We start from the raw sequence: 23,433 nt of genomic DNA, 5'->3' as shown, positions 1-23,433 counted from the left end.
TTACTTAATAAATGGAGGGATGAAATGTCCCCACAATTGCATATTAAAGAAAATCACCCCTCTCACGATTCAAAGAGGGGTTAGACCCATTCTCTCCATGTTTCCTGGTCATGGAGTCGAAATATGTCATTTCCTGGTTCTTTGACCCATAAACCTTATGATTGAGGAACGATCGAATAATTGACCAGAGAAACACATATATAAAGCTTGATACCACTCTGCGTGAGCTATCCCTAAATACTGTCAAAACCTCATATACACCACAAACAACCCTACAAGCACAAGGATACAGTCATTGTATTTTTTTTAGCAAGTATAATTGGCACCCACCATGAGACCATGGTAAAACTAACCTAGGTCACCTTTGTATCTCACGATCAACTTGTTGTTTGTCTCCTCGATCCCTTCAAATATGGTGAATCAGCGAGCAGTGACCTCTACCGACAATTACAACAACAAAGGGATTATAGTACGTAATAAGAAGATATTGTTATAAAGAAACCCCCTTATCGTAATATTATTCAATCTCTAAGACAAAGGTTTTATAGGACGTAAAACTATACTAAATGCCTAGATTATTCTCGTCCCAACATGAAAGATCATTACAATATCATAGTTCTACCAATCGAATAAACAAATTACCATTAAGTCTCATTTCCCTCTAGATCAATTCTCCCAATTCCTTAGACGGGAGAAAGCATTAATTTTAAATACTATGTAATTATAATCAGAAAATCATCACAAATGTTGTCATAGAGGATTACATTGAATTACATGTTTAAAGTATAATTATTTAGAGGGAACCTAATATAAGGGGACTAACCAATCAACTTTAGGGGGATTCATGTTTTTTACAATTGGAAAGAAAATATAAAGACATATAATGATGAAGAACAATATCGTAATGATAGCCTTCATTTTCACATTCTCTTATCTAAAATCAGACCCTTAATAAATAAACACATTTTTCAATTTATAAGTAAAATATAGAATTTGTGATATCGCGCTGCGTCTTGACCTAACCGTGTCGCGATTTATCTTTTAATATGCTTTCACTACTGGAAAAAATTTGGGATCACACCGCTATGCTTAAGGTGTATTGAAACCTAATCTTTGAATTATATTAAGGGTTTAAGTGTGGGAGAATTTGATGACACTGAAATTCACCGTATTTTCGACTCCGATTTTGCATGCATTTTAGTTGTTTTATTATTATTTTGTTATGTTATTACTATGTTTCTCTTTGTTTTCAGCTTTTCAGTCTAATCGGATCCCCGATCGAGAAAAGGAGTGAAAACGAGCTAAAAACCCTAAAATTCAGCATTTTACACTTGTGGCTCCCACTGTGGCTGGCGCCATGGGTCCAGCCATGTCGTGTCACAACTCAACTTCCCTCAACTGCCACGTTCCCCACTACCTCCACTTGGGCTCCACACTTTGCTCTTGTGGCGGACGCCATGGAGTTGTGGCGGGCGCCACAAGAAGAAAAGTTTTCCCTCCCAATTTCAAACTGAAGGGCATCCTTGTCATTTCCATTATTTTCTTTGCCTATAATACAGACTCGTTTTCATTTGTTTAATCATCCAAACTTAGAGCAAACTTAGTTTCACTTAGGCATATATTCAGTATTTTAAAGTGGTAATCGCTTCACATCGAGGTGTTACCACAATTGTGTAATCAAGTTTGTGATCGAGTCTGTAATCGAGTTTGGAGCACTTTGGAAGGAAGTTAATCTTGTCGCCATTTTCATTTCCGTTTCGCATTTTATTCAACCCTCCAATTGGAGCAGGTTTTTATTACTTTGCCTTTATCCACTGTATTTTCCCGCATTGTCTTTACTTTATTTATTTCCCGCACTGTCTTTACTTTATTTATTTCCCGCGCTGTCTTTACTTTATTTATTTCTCGCACTCGCACTACTTTCATTTATTTCTCGCACTCGCACTACTTTCATTTATTTCTCGCACTCGCACTACTTTCATTTATTTCTCGCACTCGCACTACTTTTATTTCTTTCTCGCACTCGCACTACTTTTATTTATTTCTCGCACTCGCACTACTTTTATCGGATCGTAATTGAACCGATAACCCGTACAATTGTTCGTAGAAACACTTAAGGGCTATTTTGACTTTCAACTTAAGTTTTCCCGCACTTAATTTCCGTTAGGTAAGATCGAAAGTCGTCCAACGTCTTTTTAAACTTAGTTGTTTTTAACTATTTCAAATACAGCGAAAGCGCTTTGTTTAGTTCATTAGGAGTTTTTAACTTAAGAAGAAAAGTGAATTTAAAACTATTTTTGGACGCGTTTATAAGTTTAGAGTCTGGTTCGTGAGTACCTCTTTTGGTTAAGATATCCAGGTTAAAATACTTTCCAACTTAGTCAAGATACTATATTTCTTAAAAATAGGTTTACTACTCTAACGTAATGTGCGCCTTTTTATAAGTGACAATAAGAGGGTTTGATTAGGGATTACAACTCGGTTCTGAATACGCAAAAGCGACAGTTTTCATTAAATTGGTTCTTTTCAAAGTATGAAACACTGCCCATAAGTAATTCTATTAGCAAGTACTTGGATTATTAACTGATTATGTGAATTACATTCGAGCCTGTCTTTATCAATTGAATTTAATTTAATACTTTACCTTTCATCGCACACTCTAAAAAACCCTATTTTGATTACCTTAGATAAACACCATAATAATAGATAATGATAGATTGACACTTGGTCTCTGTGGATTCGACAATCTTTAATATTACTCTGACGCGTTCGTATACTTGCGAAAAACACGCATCAAGTTTTTGGCGCTGTTGCCGGGGACCAATTTCCTCAAATTTCGTACCCTGTTGTTATATCATTTAGACTTAGGTTATTACCCGTCGGTCAATACGAAGAACTCGCAACACCGGAAGCTTAGTATACCCTCTGGCGGAACCTGAACGTTACGCTCGCGCACGTTTATTCTTCCATAGAATTAGGAGAGCTATGGCCGAAGATCAAAACCAAAGACCTCTTAAAGATTTCGCCCAACCATCCAACGAAGAACCTAGTTCTTGTATAGTAAACCCAACCATCCCAGCTAATAATTTTGAACTTAAACCCTCCCTGTTGCAACTAGTGCAACAAAGACAATTCGCAGGTCTCGCTACCGAGAACCCAAACCAACATTTAAAAATCTTTCTCCAATTAGCAGACACTTTTAAAACTAATGGAGCTTCTCCTGAGGCAATCCGCTTAAGATTATTCCCTTTTTCCCTCAGAGATAAAGCCCTATCTTGGTTAGATTCCCTTCCACCCAATTCCATTACGACTTGGGATAATCTTAGAAGAGTATTCCTTGCTAGATACTTTCCCCCAAGTAAAATCGTCGTTCTTCGAAACCATATAACTAGATTTACCCAGAACCAAGGAGAATCGTTGTTCGAAGCTTGGGAGAGATATAAAGAGCTGTTAAGAGCATGCCCACATCATGGTTTAGAAAATTGGTTAATCATTCAGACCTTCTATAATGGACTTCACTATAACACTAAGATGACCATCGACGCTGCCGCAGGTGATGCGCTGATGAACAAACCTTATCCTGAAGCTAGTGCCCTCATTGAAGATATGGCTCAAAACCATCAATCATGGGGAGTCGAACGAGCGACAGTTGAGAAGAAGGAAGCCCAAGGAGGAGTACATGAACTAAGCTCTATAGACATGATGCAAGCTAAAATGGACGCATTAGCCCTCAAGGTCGAGCATATGTGCATAAACCCGAATATTGCAGCCGCAGTTTCGTCGGATTGTGAGATATATGGAACCAAAGGACACCAATCTGTAGAATGCAGTCTACTAAACGAAATCCACTATGAGCAAGTGAACTACACCCAAGGGAACCCATATTTGAATACATATAACCCTGGATAGAGGAATCACCCGAACTTCTCCTATAAGAACAATAACCCTATCCAAAATAACGAACCTCCGAGACAATCAGGTTACCAAGCCCCAAGATCAAATCAACCTATGCAACCTGTACCACCAAAGCCGAGCCTTGAGAAAATTATGGAAAATTTTATCACTGCTCAAACCCAACAAAACAAAGAGTTCATGAACCAAAACATTCACGTTAACGAACTGATTACCCAGTTAGGAACCAAGGTTGACCAAATAGTTACTCACACCAAGATGCTTGAAACCCATATCTCTCAGGTAGCTTTAAACCAAGCCCCCTAGACCACACCTGGAGGACAGTTCCCTGGACAACCTCAACAGAATCCGAGAGGGCAAGCTAATGCCATTACCCTACGAAGTGGGAACGCTTATGATGAGCCACCAAACCCAAGATTGAGTGAACCCAAAACTTCTAAGAAATGTATCGAACCCACGGACAAAGTAAAGGAACCAGTGGAATCTGAAAACTAGGAAGGTCAAGAAAAAGGAGAAGAACCTAAAGATAAAACATACGTACCACCCCCGCCATATAAACCACCTATACCATATCCGCAAAGACTCAAACAAACCCAGATCAATAACCAGTATCAGAAATTTATTAAAGTTATAGAAAAACTTCACGTAGAAATCCCTTTCACAGAAGCCATCACCCAAATACCTTCTTATGCAAAGTTTCTCAAAGACATCCTTACCAACAAACGTAGACTAGACGATCCGAAACCCTTGGAATGCAATTCTATTTCCGAGAATAAGTTAGCGAAAAAGGATAAAGATCCTGGAAATTTCTCCATTCCTTATCTTTTGGGTAGTCATGTCATCGAAAAAGCTTTTCTAGACTTAAGAGCTAGTGTGAGCTTAATGCCTTTAGCAGTTTGTGAGAGGTTAAACTTAGGAGAATTACAGCCTACTAAGATGTCACTTCAGTTAGCCGATAGATCTGTTAAGTATCCGATAGGCATTTTAGAAGATGTCCCTGTTAGGATAGGTCAGTTATTTATCCCTACTGATTTTGTTGTCATGGACATCAAAGAGGACAATGATATACCAATCCTTCTAGGTAGACCATTCTTATCAACTGCAAGAGCCACAATAGATGTCAAGAGAGGAAAGTTGACCTTTGAGGTAGGTGACGAGAAAATAGAATTTATACTTTCGAAATTTCTTATGGCACCTGTGATGGGAGATGCATGTTATGCCTTAGATATCATTGATAAATGCGTTAGGGAATTAGAACAAGAAGAAATCATAAAAACAGTTAAGTTGTCATCAACTCTCATAATGGAAGATGATGACTTTAGGAAACCCTACATCGATGATAACCTTTACAAATGTTTACCCCTTACCCCAGATCCTATGCCATGCCCTAAGAAACCAACCTTAGAACTTAAGGAGCTTCCTAAGAACCTGAGATATGAGTTCCTCGACGAAGAGATGAACCGTCCAGTTATAGTCAATGTTACCTTGAGCCAAGACGAAACAGACCAACTTTTAGATGTTTTACGAAGATATCCCTCAGCCTTAGGATATAATATCTCTGACCTGAAAGGTATAAGCCCATCCGTATGCATGCATCGGATTTCGCTCGAAGAAGATTCAAAACCCTCCAGAGAACATCAGAGAAGAATAAACCCTATAATGAGTGATGTTGTTAAAAAAGAAGTTCTTAAGTTACTTGAGACAGGTATAATATACTAGATCTCGGATAGTAAGTGGGTGAGCCCTGTGCATGTAGTACCTAAAAAGGGAGGCATCATAGTCGTGCAAAACGATAAAGGCGAACATGTAGCAAAACGGATGGAAGGAGGATGGCGGATGTGTATAGATTATAGAAAATTAAATAAAGCAACCAGGAAGGATCATTTCCCTTTACCATTTATAGATCAGATGTTGGAGCGTCTAGCCAGACACTCTTACTTCTGCTATCTAGATGGATACTCTGGATTCTTCCAAATACCTATCCACCCCGAAGATCAAGAAAAAACTACCTTTACATGCCCTTATGGAACTTTTGCCTACAGACGAATGCCATTCTTCCTCTGTAACGCCCCAGCCACTTTCCAACGCTGCATGATGTTAATCTTTGCAGATTACCTAGATGGTATCATGGAAGTATTTATGGATGATTTCTCGGTTTGCGGATTTGATTTCCACAATTGTCTTGCTAACCTTGAGAAAGTCCTGGAGAGATGCGTGGAGGTGAACCTCGTGCTAAACTGGGGAAAATGTCATTTCATGGTGACCGGAGGAATTGTTTTAGGACATATAGTTTCTGAAAAAGGTATAGAGGTAAATAAAGCTAAGATATAAGTTATAGAGAACCTAAAACCACCCAAAACTATCAGAGAAGTCCGAAGTTTTCTTGGACATGCTGGGTTCTACCGGCGTTTTATCAAGGACTTCTCCAAAATAACTAAACCTTTAACTGGCCTTTTAATGAAAGATGTTGAATTCATTTTCGATGGAAAATGTAATGAAGCATTTAATCTTTTAAAGCAAGCATTAATATCAGCACCTATTATGAAACCCCCTGATTGGTCAGAACCTTTTGAGATAATGTGCGACGCTAGTGATTATGCCGTTGGAGCCGTTCTTGGAAAAAGGAAAGATAAAAAATTACATGCCATTTATTATGCCAGTAGAACCCTAGACGCTGCCCAACTCAACTACGCAACAACTGAAAAGGAATTACTCGCTGTAGTTTTCGCTATAGACAAATTTAGATCTTATCTAGTAGGAGCAAAAATTATAGTTTACACTGATCATGCTACCATTCGTTACCTATTAAGTAAAAAAGATGCCAAGCCCAGGTTACTCCGATGGATTCTGTTACTACAAGAATTTGATTTAGATATAAGAGATAAAAAAGGCACTGAAAATGTAGTAGCTGATCACCTTTCTAGGCTAGAACACCTAAAACCAGACTTAGTACCCATAAATGATGATTTTGCCTATGATAGACTGATAGCTAGACTAGAAACCATTGAAGACGATAGCCTAGGCCCTCATGAGCACTTCCAAAAATCCTTAGCAGTAAGTAACGTACCATGGTATGCAGAGTTTGTTAATTACCTAGCTGCTGATATCGTACCCCCTGATCTTGACTACCACCGCAAGAAGAAGTTCTTCAACGATGTGAGAAACTTTTATTGGGACGAACCGCTCCTTTTCAAAAGGGGTAAAGATGGCATTTTTCGCCGTTGCGTTCCAGAAGAGGAGGTAAAAAGTATAATTGAGCATTGTCACTCTGCACCCTATGGTGGACATGCGAGCACTTCTAAGACATACACCAAGATTCTTCAAGCTGGCCTATTATGGCCTACCATGTGGCGTGATGTCCATGCTTGCATTGTCAAATATGATAGATGTCAACGCACTGGAAACATTTCAAGGCGTGACGAAATGCCTCTAAGAAACATTCAGGAGGTAGAACTTTTCGACGTGTGGGGTATAGATTTCATGGATCATTTCCCACCATCCTTAGGAAACAAGTATATCTTAGTAGCTGTAGACTACGTGTCTAAGTGGATTGAAGCTATAACTGCACCCACAAACGACACTAGAGTGGTGACCAAGCTATTTAAAAACTATATATTCCCTAGATTTGGAACACCCCGTTTAGTCATAAGCGATGGAGGATCACACTTCATGTCGAGAATATTTGATAGACTTTTAAGAAAATATGGAGTTAGGAATAGAGTAGCAACACCATACCACCCACAGACTAGTGGCCAAGTAGAAGTATCCAATAGGGATATAAAACAAATCCTAGAAAAAATTGTTTCAATATCTAAAAGAGACTAGTCTCAGAAGCTTCAAGAAGCATTATGGGCCTATAGAACCGCTTTCAAAACCCCTATAGGAACTACTCCCTACCAACTAGTCTATGGAAAATCTTGTCACTTACCTTTCGAATTAGAGCACAAGGCCTATTGGGCCATTAAAACTTTGAATTTAGATTACCTGACCGCTGATGAAAAGCGTATCCTTGACATTCACAAACTAGAAGAACTCAGGCAATCTGCCTACGAGAATGCCAAAATATACAAAGAAAGAACAAAAGCTTGGCACGACAAAAGAATAGTTAAGAAAGATTTCAATATAGGCGACCTTGTTCTCTTGTTCAACTCTAGGTTACGACTTTTCCCTGGGAAGCTACGCTCGAGATGGACTGGCCCTTTCAAAGTATCCAAGATTCTGAGATCCGGAGCTATAGAAATCAAGAACGAAACCTGTAGTCCATTCATTGTAAATGGACAAAGACTGAAGCTCTACGAAGGAGGAGACATTCCAACAGACTACTCAAGCCACACTCTGATTGATCCACTGATCCCTACTACAGGTGTATAAATTCTGATCGTCAAGCTAATGACGTTAAATAAGCGCTTCTTGGGAGGCAACCCATGGTTTTTTATTTTGTTTTACTTTTTTGCATTTATTTTATTTTATTTTATTTTATTTTTAATCATATTTTCACCGAGACTAAATATTTGAAATGTTTGTATTTTCAGGATCCCTTTTCCTAACTTTTACAGGATGCAGGACTTCGACGATATGCACGTAGCCTATAAGGATGATGCCCAGAGAGAGAGCTACATAGCTCTTTACCAGCGCCCTATGGCGCCCACACGCTACCCAGACCAGCACTGCATGGAAGCCTTGGGCATTGAGCCAAGCATCCGATTTCTGAGCCACCATCTCCATTGGGACGAGTTCGCTGACGACCTGAGCAACACCTACAGGAACTTGACATTGGAGTTCCTCAGTTCATTTGATTATGACTCTTACTCTGGACCGGATGGGTATGCTGCTTTCAGGCTCTTTGGGATTGAGTACTCTTTCAGCCAGAAGGAGTTTGGTGACCTATTGGGTTTCCAGACCACCCCTGACACTATCCTTGAGACACCGATGGGATACTTTCTAGGTAAGGAAGTGGAAAAGTTCTTGAGTGACATCTCAGGTGGAGGGAGTCAGGACCCCTCTACTCAATTGTCCCAAGTTATACATAACCCTGCTTTTAGATACTTCCAGATGATACTGGCACACTCTTTCCTGGGAAGACCAGATGCTGAGAGGTTATTGAGTGAGGAGGAGATATTCCTATTGTTTTGTGCATCCCAGTCTCACCCCGTGGCATGTGGGAACTTTCTGTTATATGGCCTTAGCGGTGTTTCCAGATCGTCCGAAGGAGTCATTCATGTAGGAGGGATCATCACATAGATCGCCATCGCCTTAGGTCTATCCCGCAAGCTGTTACATCTCAGGACCTACTGTGGGTACACTACCATGGATATCGACTTTTGCTTGACGAGAGGGTTGATAAGGAGATCCTCCTTCAACCCAAGACAGTTCAGATTGTTGGTCGATAGCGAGGCGATTCATTATTTTACACTGCCTGATCCTATGATGACTACTGTTCATGACCCAGCTAACTGGAGTTATGCTTTGGAGGGTCAGAGAGAGACTATCGAGGAGCCCAAATCCCCACCTATTGCTGAGTATACCCCCACACCGCCTTCACCCAGGATCACTTATTCTCTAACAATTTATCATTGCAGACCCCATACATCTGCACCCAGATTGCAGATTGTCGGGCTTAGGCAGGAGGTGGCTGACCTCACCTTACAGATGGGAGTATCCGGTCTCACACATGCTACCGAAGCTGACTGTTTATACCAGGAGATCGCAGAGCTTCGCCAGGAGATAGCCATGCTTCGTGGATCTACTCAGGCATACTAACCCCCTACTATTTGATTTTACCATCTCATTTTATTTTGTCTCATTTATGCTTATATTTTTCGTATTTACCTAACTTATTTTATATCATTGCATTTGGGATATTTTCTTAACTATGTCAGCACATTGATATTTCCATATATATATATATATATATATATATATATATATATATATATATATATATATATATATATATATATATATATATATATATATATATATATATATATATATATATATATAATATATATATATATATATATATATATATATATATATATATATATATATATATATATATATAATATATATATATATATATATATATATATTTTTATGTTTGTTTATATATTTTTATATTTTTATTATAGTTTAATTATATTAATTGTTTATTTATTTATTAGTCTAATGTTTAAATTTTTTTTGTATAAAATTGTGCAAGCCTTATGTCACTAGGAAAATACAATGCAAACGCTATCCGGACCCCCCAACCAAAAAGAGAATGAGAAGCCCATGCCAATAAAGCAAAAATCCAGCCCGGCCGAATTTAGCCTTATGGCGCCCGCCATAGATGTTGTGGCGCCCGCCACAGCGTCTATATAAGCTTGGGGCAGACTCACATTCTTCACCATTTTCATACCTTCAAACCTCAAAAACCCATTTTTCCGCCTTGCAAAAACGCCCTTGAACCCCACAAAAGCTCCCACATTTCTCATCTTCACACCATACAAGTCATTTTCCCAACTTCCATTTTCATTTTCATCCGTCAAATCTCATAAAAATCACACCTTTTTACATACCCATCTTCATCTTCTTCATCACATACCAAGAGCTGAAAAATGGAGTTCAACGGATTTATTCTTCGAGGAGGGAAACCGGGGGATCGACAGAGAAAAATTATCGAAAGGTTGCAAAATCGGGAAATCCTCCCGACAAGGTATGTGGATGAAAATTGTCTTTACACTTTGGGTATCTACCATAGCATTTTTTATTTATTAGATAATTTAGGCTTGCATACTATCTTTTCAAACAAAGAACCTACCTTTGAGCGATTGACAATCAAATTTTTAAGTTATTTAATCTATATTGTCAATCCTAACACTGCTAGCACAGTTGGTACTGTCCAATTTAGAATGTTTGCTGTTGAGTATGAATTCAGTACCGATGAACTAGCATTCCTGTTAGGTATTCCTCATGGGGACGGTGCTATTTGTGAGGCCCCTTTGGATTCAGATTGGTCAGTCGAGGTGTTTTCCTTCTGGCAGAGATTGTCAAACACTTCAATAAATTCTTTTGAAGGAATTCTTGCCTCAACCATCCATAACCCGACCATCAGAGTTTTTAGATATCTGTTGGCATGTACTATTTTTAGCCGGGAGAATCCAAACAAGGTCAATGCTCGAGAGCTTCTATTTTTGCAAGGAAGCCTCACAAATAGAAGAATTAATTCGGTCCCGTTTATGCTCGCGCATATGGCTTTAACTCTTAATAAAGCGGGACCTATAGTTTTCGGAGGACTCATTACGTCTATTGCACGAGCGCTTAACCTGAACAATGAGATAGCTGCCCTAGATCCCTTACCTCCTCGCACAATCAACCTAAAATTTATGAGAGATATGAAATTGTGCCGATTGAGGAGAGAAGGAGCTTATGTGCTTATGGTTCATGGTATAACTATCCCATCTGTTGTTTTGTCGTGCACTAGACGTACTAATGTGTGTAATGAAAGGAATTGGACCTATGTTTTAGATGCTCCACCTGTTTTGGATCTTCTTCCTCCTAATGTTCCTGATGAGAAGGGACACGACACTGATGAAGAATATGATCGGAGAGAGCGATCTCCCGCACCTCATGTATCCCCCATCACCCTTCACCATCACACACCGCACCATCTTCTTCTTTTGCAGGTTCTGCTCCTGGCTTCTATATTACAGAGGGGATGTGGCGTGACCACATGGCTAGAGAGAAAAGGCGTGATGACCTACTCTCTACCATTCAGCAACAACTAGCGGACAACATGAGCTTCATGCAAGAATCACATCGGAGGACAGATAGATCCTACGAGACTGTTGTACAGTCCCTGCTTACGATCACAAACGAGCAAGCCCATCAGCAACAATACCACCGTCAATATACTGCACTTATAGAAGCCACTCATGGTTCCATTTTAGGCAACCTTCGAGAGGTGAGGACTGCTCAGGACGCCTTACAGGCCAGGATGGATCAGAGAGACCGTCGTCGCAGCCGATCCCGTTGTCCACCTCAGGATGGCACAAGTGCCAGTTGTCAGCAGTAATATGTCAAGTGACTCTCCCCTTATCTTATTTTGAAACATTAGGGACAATGTTCGATTTAAGTGTGGGAAGAGATTTTATCGCTTTCTATTTTTCTTTGTTGTTTTTAGTTAGATTGTTTATTTTGCTTTTTAGTTGTTTACTTTGTTTCAATTTGCTTTTAGTTTGAGTGTTTTAGATAATGCATGAGTCTGACGAGTCACCAGTATAGTGTATCTTTAGTACAGTCTAATCTCCCCATTTCCTTTAGCCCTACCAAAAAAAAATTTTTTTTTTTTGCAAAAGAAAACGGTGTTATTCTGAAAGTTTTTGGGTTTTTAAAGATGAGTTTGAGTAAGGATGCGGTGACTTGGGAGAACTTTTTGAAAGATCAGTATTGTTTTAGCACCATATACTTCATGAATATAGGAATCACTCCCGAAACCCCATATACCATGGCCTTAATCATCATTTTAGTATAAGTCCTCAGTAGTTTATTCCAGTAGTCAGCTCCGGCCTACGCATCCTCTACGTAAGGGACCGATGAACATAAGTGAATGATCGAGTGAAATAAATAAAAGAAAGCAAAAAGGCAACTCAGGTATAGGTGACCCTCACAAAGTCATTTAAACCAAAAAGGTTGTAAAAATCTGCTACAAAAGAAAAGAAAAAGAAAAAGAAAAACTCACCTGCTGTTAGTTGGTTCAGAGGTATCTGGCACTGAACTCGGTAGGGCGGATTACGATCTGATCCCCCACAACTGCAGTTGGGTCAAATAAAAGGGTTTACACAGATTTATGTGCCAGGAACCCCATGTTTAGATCATAATCACTAACAGGTCATTCTGCTATGAAGCATGTACGGATAACGGGCTTAATGTGATTGCGCCTGAATGAAAAGGACACAAAAAGAGATGAAGAGGCATGCCTAGGTATTGTGGGATAATATGGGTTGGTTAATATAGGAATGGAGTTTATGGCCGTGTTTACGGATAAGTGTCATCATAATACCCTTAGTTCACTCAGTTAGTACCTATCATTGCATCCCGATTTGAACTTAGAAATCTTTTAGCCCGAATCACTTGTTGACACCAGTTTTTCTTCTATGAGCTCTTTAGTGTTTTGCTTGAGGACAAGCAAGGGTTTAAGTGTGGGAGAATTTGATGACACTGAAATTCACCGTATTTTCGACTCCGATTTCGCATGCATTTTAGTTGTTTTATTATTATTTTGTTATGTTATTACTATGTTTCTCTTTGTTTTCGGGTTTTCAGTCTAATCGAAGCCCCGATCGAGAAAAGGAATGAAAACGAGCTAAAAATCCTAAAATTCAGCATTTTACACTTGTGGCTCCCACTGTGGCTGGCGCCATGGGTCCAGCCATGACGTGTCACAGCTCAACTTTCCTCAACTGCCACGTTCCCCACTACCTCTACTTGGGCGCCACACTTTGCTCTTGTGGCGGGCGCCATGGAGTTGTGGCGGGCGCCACAAGAAGAAAAGTTTTCCCTCCCAATTTCAAACTGAAGGGCATCCTTGTCATTTCCATTATTTTCTTTGCCTATAAATACATACTCGTTTTCATTTGTTTAATCATCCAAACTTAGAGCAAACTTAGTTTCACTTAGGCATATATTCAGTATTTTAAAGTGGTAATCGCTTCACATCGAGGTGTTACCACAATTGTGTAACCAAGTTTGTGATCGAGTCTGTAATCGAGTTTGGAGCACTTTGGAAGGAAGTTAATCCTGTCGCCATTTTCATTTCCGTTTCGCATTTTATTCAACCCTCCAATTGGAGCAGGTTTTTATTACTTTGCCTTTATCCACTTCATTTTCCCGCACTGTCTTTACTTTATTTATTTCCCGCACTGTCTTTACTTTATTTATTTCCCGCACTGTCTTTACTTTATTTATTTCTCGCACTCGCGCTACTTTCATTTATTTCTCACACTCTCACTACTTTCATTTATTTCTCGCACTCGCACTACTTTCATTTATTTCTCGCACTCGCACTACTTTCATTTATTTCTCGCACTCGCACTACTTTTATTTATTTCTCGCACTCGCACTACTTTTATTTACTTTTCGCACTCGCACTATTTTTATTTAAATTAAAATGCACATTTACTTTACCATGTCTAACTAAACCTATAAAGGTTAGAATGTAAGGATCGTAATTGAACCGATAATTCGTACAATTGTTCATAGAAACACTTAAGGGATATTTTGACTTTCAACTTAAGTTTTCCCGCACTTAATTTCCGTTGGGTAAGATCGAAAGTTGTCCAACGTCTTTTTAAACTTAGTTGTTTTTAACTATTTCAAATACAGCGAAAGCGCTTTGTTTAGTTCATTAGGAGTTTTTAACTTAAGAAGAAAAGTGATTTTAAAACTATTTTTGGATGCATTTATAAGTTTAGAGTCTGGTTCGTAAGAACCTCTTTTGGTTAAGATATCCAGGTTAAAATACTTTCCAACTTAGTCAAGATACTATATTTCTTAAAAATAGGTTTACTACTCTAATGCAATGCGCGCCTTTTTATAAGTGACAATAAGAGGGTTTGATTAGGGAGTACAACTCGGTTCTGAATACGCGAGAACGACAGTTCCCGTTAAATTGGTTCTTTTCAAAGTAGGAAACACTGCCCATAAGTAATTCTATTAGCAAGTACTTGGATTATTAATTGATTATGTGAATTACATTTGAGCTTGTCTTTATCAATTGAATTTAATTTAATACTTTACCTTTCATCGCACACTCTAAAAACCCCTAGTTTGATTACCTTAGATAAACACCATAACAATAGATAACGATAGATTGTCACTTGGTCTCTGTGGATTCGACAATCTTTTATATTACTCTGACGCGTTCGTATACTTGCGAAAAGCACGCATCAAAATAACTAAATAAAGTTATAGAAGAATAAATTAACTTTTTTTTTGTTTTCACATGTTGTATGTCATGAAAATATATAATGAGATTTTGTCATAGAAACTTTGTTGTTCATTATACCTATTTTTTTAGCACAATTTCTTAAAATATCTCTTTATCATTTATCATTATTATTTAATTATTATATTAATCAAATAATAAGAGGAGTTTAAAAAAACATATTGTGCCAAAATTCATGTGTGTAGCAATGAAGTATAACTCCATACAGTATCCTATAAGTTATGATGAGAATATCTGATGTAAGCACAAAGTCTAAGACCTGATTAACGGTAAGCAATTGACTTCCGAAAAAGGAGTACCATTGTTGAAGGGTTACCCCTTTATATTTACAAGTGAAAGAACTTCAAGAAGTGTCTCCTAAAGATAGTGGATCAACAATGAAGCTCATCACTAGGGTCAATAGACTTTATCAGTTCCAGTTGTAATTTCTTTTTTGCTAAGTATTTTTTGTATTAAACGTTGTACTTTTTGGGAAATAATTTTAATAAAATGAGCATGCATGTTTTTGAAATCAATTCATTTGTTTACACTCTCTTTCTTATGCCATCATGAAAATAAAAGTAAAAATCAATCAAACCTTTTATTTTCACTTCTCACCTATTAACAAACTTATGAGGAGAATGATGTAATGAACAATCGAATTTGCTGATGTATGCTTTAATAGTAAGACCGGTCTGACGATGTAAGGCATTGTTTCATTTCCCTAAACACTGGAGAAATAAGGAGATAATCCATAGTCAACCCCCTTGAGCTAGAAGTTGGTGTTTCTTTTTCTATTCATAAAAACCCTTAATATTAACCAGGGGCAAGGTATTTTTTCAATTAAGTCAATGATGCATTATGATCTCAAGAGAATTTTTCCATGTAATCACAAGGATAATAGGTTCAAGCACATCTTATTCCTCGCATACATCATCTAACATCGAGGAAGATGAGAAAGTACAAAGCTTACGATAGGTAACATCGAGGAAGATGAGAAAGTACAAAGTTCACGATAGCTAACATGGAAGTCATTACTTTCGAAATCAAAATAAAAAATCACAAGAGTTGTTTTTAAAAAAAAAGGTTTGATAAGTCAAAAAGAAAAAAAGCTAAAAATTTAACTTAGACAAAAGTTACGGCATCATGTTTCAAAAAGAGTCAACTAAATTAAAAACTAAAAAGGAGTTTACTTAGGCAAAAGTTAGGGCACTCCGATAGACCATAAATTCAAAAGAATTGGTCCATGCAAAAATAGGGATTAAAAAGAAGAAAAAAAAGAAAAAACATAAACAAGCTTGTAAGTGAAAGAAGGTGATTGCCACCTCAAGAATCTCATAAGTACTTGAATCATTACATCTACATCCATAATTATCTATCAAAATTCTCTTGCAGATTAAATGCATGTGTTGAATTAATTGGATTTAGGGATGAAGATCATCAAGGAGAAGGGGTGGGATAAAATTAAAATTTGAGCCTTATATCTTTTGTTTCATAAATTGTGAACCAGGCCACGTTATAATATTTAAAAGTCCTAATTGAAGCTAGGTTCGCTATGAAATCATACTCGATAAAATCGTTGTTAAACTGACTTTGAATGTTTTTTACTAACCATCTTCTTCTATCACATCTTCATTTGTGCCAACCTCATGGTCATTGTCATCTGTATACACCATATCCATTTTCCATAACAATTTCCAATTTCAAAAACTTGCATGAGCATAATGTTAGAATTACTTTTCAAAAAGAACATTTTTCTCACAAATCAATACTTAGCACCACGAAAATATCAACAATGGTTTGATCAGGGGCACACCACGTCGAGACATTCCTGACTAGGGGTAAGTCACCTAAGGATCCTTCCAATTAGGGGAAAATCCTTATGATCCTAGGGGCACATCATTTGAGATCCCACTGATTAGAGGCAAAAACATTTCAATATTTGACACACCTATATCAAATAACATCCATGAACTTCATGATCAGAGGCATATCTTTCAAGACTCTCATCCCGGGGCATACCAACTCAAGGGCATAGTGGGGCCAATCACTCCAAAAAGTCATCTAATTCGGGGCATACTTTTCAAAGATTCAAATACTGGGGCAATTCATATAAAGGTCATATCGCAACATTGTGAGATCCAAGTTTCTTCTCAAGACACTCCTCCAGACCCTAATAATCAAGGACATACTTGTCAAGATTCATATCATGTGGCAGTCCATATCAAAGTCATACTAAAACATGATGGGATCCATGTTCCTTTTCAGGAAATACCCTTCTAGGCTCTATCAATCTGGGATAGACCGCTGCAATGGCTTGATCAAAAGAGACTGCTTCAAAAGAACAGTTTATCAGGGGAAAAACATAGTGAAAAGATTAAATGATGCTAATGGTAAAACAAAGTGCAAAAACCACTTAAACTGTATGCAAAATGCAACTAACTCGCATGTTTTCACCTGTGAACATGATTATAATTGTAGCATAAATGGTGACTGATCACAATCCCAAACTTAGCTTGTTGTTTGTCCTCAAGCAACTTTAAGTACAAAGAACTCATGTCCCTCCCAAATGAAATAACACTTCATGTGCCACCATACCTCTAAGATCTTTCATGACCCTCATTTGTTGATACTTTTGGTTTTTGCTGGATTATTGAGGTCGATTGATTGACCACACCTTCACTTGAAAATATTGCTTTACCTGTTAGCTCAATTCACACTCTCACCAAATCTCTCGGGTGTTAATGTGTTTTACACTCAAAATTCATAGTATGTAATACCATACCATAGGCTTGAATAAATTCTCTTTTAAATCAAGGTGCACCACACACATACACACACACACACACACATTATTTGAGGTCTTTATGGTTGTAACATGGTTATGGTTAAGGTGGGATAATTTTGAAAAAGTATGCTAAGGTCCAGAGTCAATATGATCGTTATCTTCACTATGCTCATTCTGATGGATTAATGCTGGAATTATTTCTTGCAATCGTCCTTTAGGATTTGTCTTTATTTTCAATATTCGTTGACTTATCCTTCTTTCAACTACCCTGGTGATTATTTTTCTATGGTTCTTTAATTTTTCAAATTTTCATTTTTTCTTTTTCTTCTCTTATTTTTTTTCTTCAATCATCAGGTGCATTCATTTGTACTTAAGTTGCACATCTACCCCAAAGTTAATGTTGTTATTCCAACAACGGCCCCAAACTTAGAATAAACACGGTTCTGATAATTCACAAAAATACTCTGAACATGGCAGAGAGTGTTTGGGCCATGGGTTAATATCATGTGGTTTTTTCAAACAAACAAATGGTTAAATGCTCAAATGGGGTTAACAATGGATAATAATAAAAAGGATGGCTAGAAAGGCTCAGGGGTAGGAAAAAAAACGTGCCTTAGTGTGGGTAATTATGCACCCGAAATCATAAAAGAACGTACGCAAGTTCTGAATGATAAAGACATACCTGAATGCTCTCTTGTGATGTACATTGTGTTTGGCTTTTTCTGCTTTCACCATGTTGGGCAGAGCTGACAACCTCCACAATACCTCTTGCTCGATGTGGCTTCTCAATCAGGTCTGATAAACCTGCTCAACTTCCATTCCAACTCAATTAAACCAATCAGATCATTTAGAAGTATATAAAAAATATTTTGGCAAATTAACATGCATAAAGGACACACATGCCTTCAGTTTGGGTATTTTTCACACAACCACTAAAGCTACAATTATCATATTACTAGATGAAAGTAAACAATCAGAAAAAAAAACCACTTAAAGCAAACAAAACTCAGAAATTAATATAAAATTGAAACTAAAAATAAAAATTACGAATACTTTCCTCGGGTTGCCTCCCGAGCAGTTCTCCTTTATCGTCATTAGCTGGACGCCTCATTCCCCCTATTATAGGGGGTACTCCAGCTTCCACACCTTGTTTCACTTCTTTTCCCAAACTAAGAAACCGTCTTTTTCAGAGGTATGGCTTCCTTTGTGCCACAAGTCCTTTCCAACTTTTGTATCCTTACCTTGATTTCTCTTTCTCTTCTTTCTCATGGATTTTGGAATGGAAACATGAGTTTTTTCACTCAGGGTTGCTTATGGAGGTGAGACCACTTGAGATGGCCTTCTTGAGACTCTTTTTGATGTTGGCATGTCACTTTAGCCTTTCAATTGTCCTGATCATGCCTACTTGATATTGATATTCTTTTTCCATCTCTAGCTTCCTGTTTTCAAGAACATTCAAGGTTATTTCATCATCATAAACTTTTAAAGTTAGTGTACCATGGTCTATATCGAAATTGCATCGACTTGTCCACATGAATGGTCGACCAAGAATGATAGGTGTCTCTTCATCCTCAAGTATGTCTATGATTACAAAATCAACAGGAAAACTAAATTGTTCTATTGTCACCAGTACGTCTTCTGTTATCCCTTATGCATTCTTTATGGAGTGATCTGCAAATTTCAGATTTGTCCTTGTATCACTGACATTTCCAATACCAAGACTTTGGTAGATTGACAATGGCACCAAACTCACACTGGCTCCAGAATCAATTAGTACCTTCTTGAAAGTTTTGTCTTTTACAGTGCATGGGATTGTGACTACTTCAGGATCCTTCTGCTTATTTTGGATTCTCCTACCTGGTGATATTGCACTACACTTTTCATGCAAAGCTACCGACCCTTCTCCTATTGGTCGTTTTTCAGCGATGACTTATTTCATGAATTTTTTGTACATGGGAATTTGCTTGAGTGCTTCAAAGAAAGGCATATTGCTCTCTATCTTTTTGAACATTGTGATGAATTTCTCAATGTATGTCTCTCTTGGATCCTTCTTTGTCACTCTCTGAGGGTAGGGTAACTTAATCACCGATTTAGCCTCTTCTTCTTTTTTTTCTCTTCAATTGGCTTTACTAGTGGTGTAGCTTCTTTCTTATTTTCCCTCACTTCTAGAACTACCTCCATGACTTGGTCATCCTTTGTTGCCCCTCTTCTTCATCTTTAGAAACTTTCTGACTCCTTGTCGTGACAACATTAACATTCTCATGATTTCTCAAATTTTGTATTGTTTCACTTGGGAGGGAACCTTGTGCTCGAGAACCTACTATTTGTTGTGCTATCTGACCCATATGAACTTCAAGATTTTTTATAGAAGCAATAGTGTTCCTCTGATTATTTCTTGTTTCTTCTTGGAATTGAGAATTTTGAGCTGCCATCTTTTCAAAGGCAAGTTCTCAACCAACCTTTTTTGGTGCTTGTTGCTGATATTGTTATGGTTGGTTCTGATATTGAATGGGACCCTGCTTTTGAACATTCCCTTACTAATCTTTCCAGGAAAAACCTGGATGATTCTTTTAGCCTGGATTATAAGTGTTAGAATACAGGTTATTCTACTTCAAAAAATTTATCTCTTCCATTTGTTACACGATTGCAACACAATATACAGCCAAATGAGGCCCGCCACAAATTTCACAACCAACATTTTGGACCTGCTGAATTTGAGCTACCTATTGCGTACCAATATCCACTGCTTTAAGTTTCTTTTCAACTTCTGCAGCAACTGTATCTTCTATCCTTATTTTATTTGTTTCAAGCTTCAGATCAATAACTCTTTCAGATTTGCTTGAACACCTATCATATAACTCCAAATGCTCATTTGCAACTATTGCCTCAATGATCTTTTTAATACATGTGGTTGTTGAAAAGTTTGATGAGCCATCGACTGCTGTATCAATTAATTGTAGAACCATTCTTCTGCATCTTCAGATAGAGTAAAAGGAAATATTTGTAGCTTCTTTGCCTCTTCAGTGTGTCCCTCTATCTTTAGAATGATGCTCATAGTCAGAAACCTTTGTTAATGCTTATTTGCATCTTCGTTGATTTTTCCCAAAAAAGGTCTCCTCTACAGTTGATTAATAGTGTTAGGATGAAGCTGAAAGTTTGGCACATTCACCGGTTGGTTTACAATTGTTAGCCTATCGCCTGGTGCATTTGTCATCCCATAGTCACCTAACAGTCTTTCTGGTGGTGGTGGATTTTCACCCATTGTTCGACCTCTTTTTCTGGTTCTGAAGTTGGCTTTGAATCTGAATGAACGGCGGGTTGCTCTTTGTCTGATTCCAATCTTGCTAATCTAGCTTGTCTGAGTCTTGCACGCAAAGTTCTTTCGATTTTTGCGTTAAAAGGAAATTCAGCTGAGGCCTTACCTCGCCTAAAAATATCAGAGACAACTTAATTGATAAAGGTCGAAATAAATGAAATAAAAGAAATTAAATTTTAGTTGCTGAGCAACAAAATTTTAACTGAACTTAATTGAACTCTATATTTTGACAGTCCCTGACAACGGCGCCAAAAACTTGATCGGAAAAATAGCAAGTGTACTATTTTTCCTTTGTAGTAATAATGAGGAAAGTTCCCCGAATGTCGATCTCAAGGATTGCTCGTAAATATTTAGTTCTAATTGTTGTTCAATTAAACAAAAATTAATGCTGGGGTTTTTTGATTCAAATATATAAAAATAATTGCAAATAAAATAAATAGTGTTGAGAAAGGGCTTTAAAGATAGAGTAATATGCTAGGGAATGTGTGTGATTTCTCCTTGTAACAACTCTGAGCCACTATTGCAACAACAAATATCAATTAATTAATACCAATTCTCAAGGGTGTTTTCTCACAATGCCTTGGTGAGAAAACCTTTAATCATTCAGGCATAATCTCTATGTCCATAGAAATTAACCGGTGAAATTAAATATTATTATATCGAGAACAATTTGGTTCCTACATGGTATCCCTAGTCCTAGGTAATATCTACTGTAGAATAATCTCATGAAAGCATTATCAAAGGCGGTCTAACCTAATCGATAATCATATATCAATCTCAATTGTTCCAAAAGAGAAAGCATTAAACACATCACAAGAGTAAATTAATTATGAAAAATAATATTGTTATTGCAAATATAAACTCAAAGTCATTACATATTCAAATCAGGGACACCCCTAGCATTGAGGAGTTTGGCTACTAATATTATTCAAGGAAATTAAAATATAAAATGGAGAAATGACAAGTATTAAGAGGAAATTTGATCTTCAATTGCTTCCGCTCATGAAAGTCTCGCTTCTCCCAAAACCTTGATTTCTCTAATTCTAAAGCATGTGAATTCTTACTTCCCCAAAAGTTTGTTTTTCTTGTCTGAAAAACTCTCGTAAATATAAAAGTCATTCTCTCTCATTTTCCTCCTCAAATAGATCCACAAAAGTCAATAACATCATATTTCTAATTGACCAAAATGCCCTTCACTTAAGATTAACAAAAGAAAAGACAAAATTTGGTTTTTTGTACGCATGCCTGCTACACCATGTAGCCGGTGCTATGGGTGGCCGTAGCGGGCCACTGTTTCTGTAAAATATGGGATTTGTTTCATACCTTCCTCTACGGCCCGAGTAGGTGCTACTGTTGTCCGTAGTGGGCCCCTATTTTGGATGGATTTTTTATCTATTCAGACCTCTCTGCTACGGCCCGTAGCAGGTGCTACGAGTGGGTGTAGCAGGCCTACTGAAGTGTGGGAAAACTTCTCCGATTCTTTGCAATTTTCCTTGGCTTATGCATCCGATTTTACTTGAATATCTATTTGAACATGAAAAACAGTAATAACACACAACCCAAGCATAAAATGCGGAAAATAGAAACAAACTTATGAAACACAATGAAAAGATTAAATGATGCTAATGGTAAAAGAAAGTGTAAAAATCACTTAAATTGTATGCAAAATGCAACTAACTCGCCTGCTTTCACCTGTGGACATGATTATAATTGTAGCACAAATGGTGACTGATCATTTCTCATCTTATTTTTCATGTATATATTGCCTCGTATACTCTAATATCCCCTCTCTTATATTCTTTCTTTTTCATCTTCTCATTTTATGTTATCGTTGCCTCTTTGAATTACATTTTTATCGTACATTTCTTTTCTAACATCACATCTCTTATGTCCTTTCTTTTTAATCTTCTCTACTCTCTCCCCTCCTCTGTTTTTTTCTATTTCATTATCATAATTTTTTTAGTGTTTTAAGCTACTAAATATATATTTTTTCTATGTCATTATCATGTCTTTTATAGTGTTTTAAGCTACTATTTTATGTTTTTTATTCCACTTTCTAAGACAATCCCCAAACTAAACATGAACTTTTACTAGTTTAACTCACGACCAAATAACTTCTTATAGAAGAAATATTTGCTCAAGAGATAATACACTCTTGGATAAATTACAATTATGTCATCACCCTAAACAATGATCCACACAAAGAAAAGAATACTCTCAAAGCAATAATACAAAAATATAAGTGTGAAAATAAGATATTTATAGAAAAATATGAGAGAGTGAGAAACTAGGACCAAATATACTTTTTTTAGTGATTTAAAATGGTATAGGATCTCTCAATTTATAGGGTAAAGTGTGGTTTAAATTTTTAAACATTCTATGGAAACTTGAAGTCTCGTATTCGATTAGGCTAATCAATTATTTAACTCCAAAAAGAAATGTTTTTAATTT

General features: G+C 37.2%; 1 non-coding gene across 1 annotated transcript; it reads right to left on the bottom strand.

Moving 5' to 3' along the window:
* Positions 1-3,369: 3,369 nt before the first annotated feature.
* Positions 3,370-3,476, bottom strand: LOC127117129 (small nucleolar RNA R71). The gene has a single exon (XR_007801889.1). It is a non-coding gene; the product is annotated as a small nucleolar RNA R71 (small nucleolar RNA).
* Between the last annotated feature and the right edge of the window lie 19,957 nt (positions 3,477-23,433).

This window comes from Lathyrus oleraceus, chromosome 1, assembly GCF_024323335.1.
Source record: "Lathyrus oleraceus cultivar Zhongwan6 chromosome 1, CAAS_Psat_ZW6_1.0, whole genome shotgun sequence".
Lineage (NCBI taxonomy): Eukaryota > Viridiplantae > Streptophyta > Magnoliopsida > Fabales > Fabaceae > Lathyrus > Lathyrus oleraceus.
This window is presented reverse-complemented; position numbering and strand designations above follow the sequence as displayed.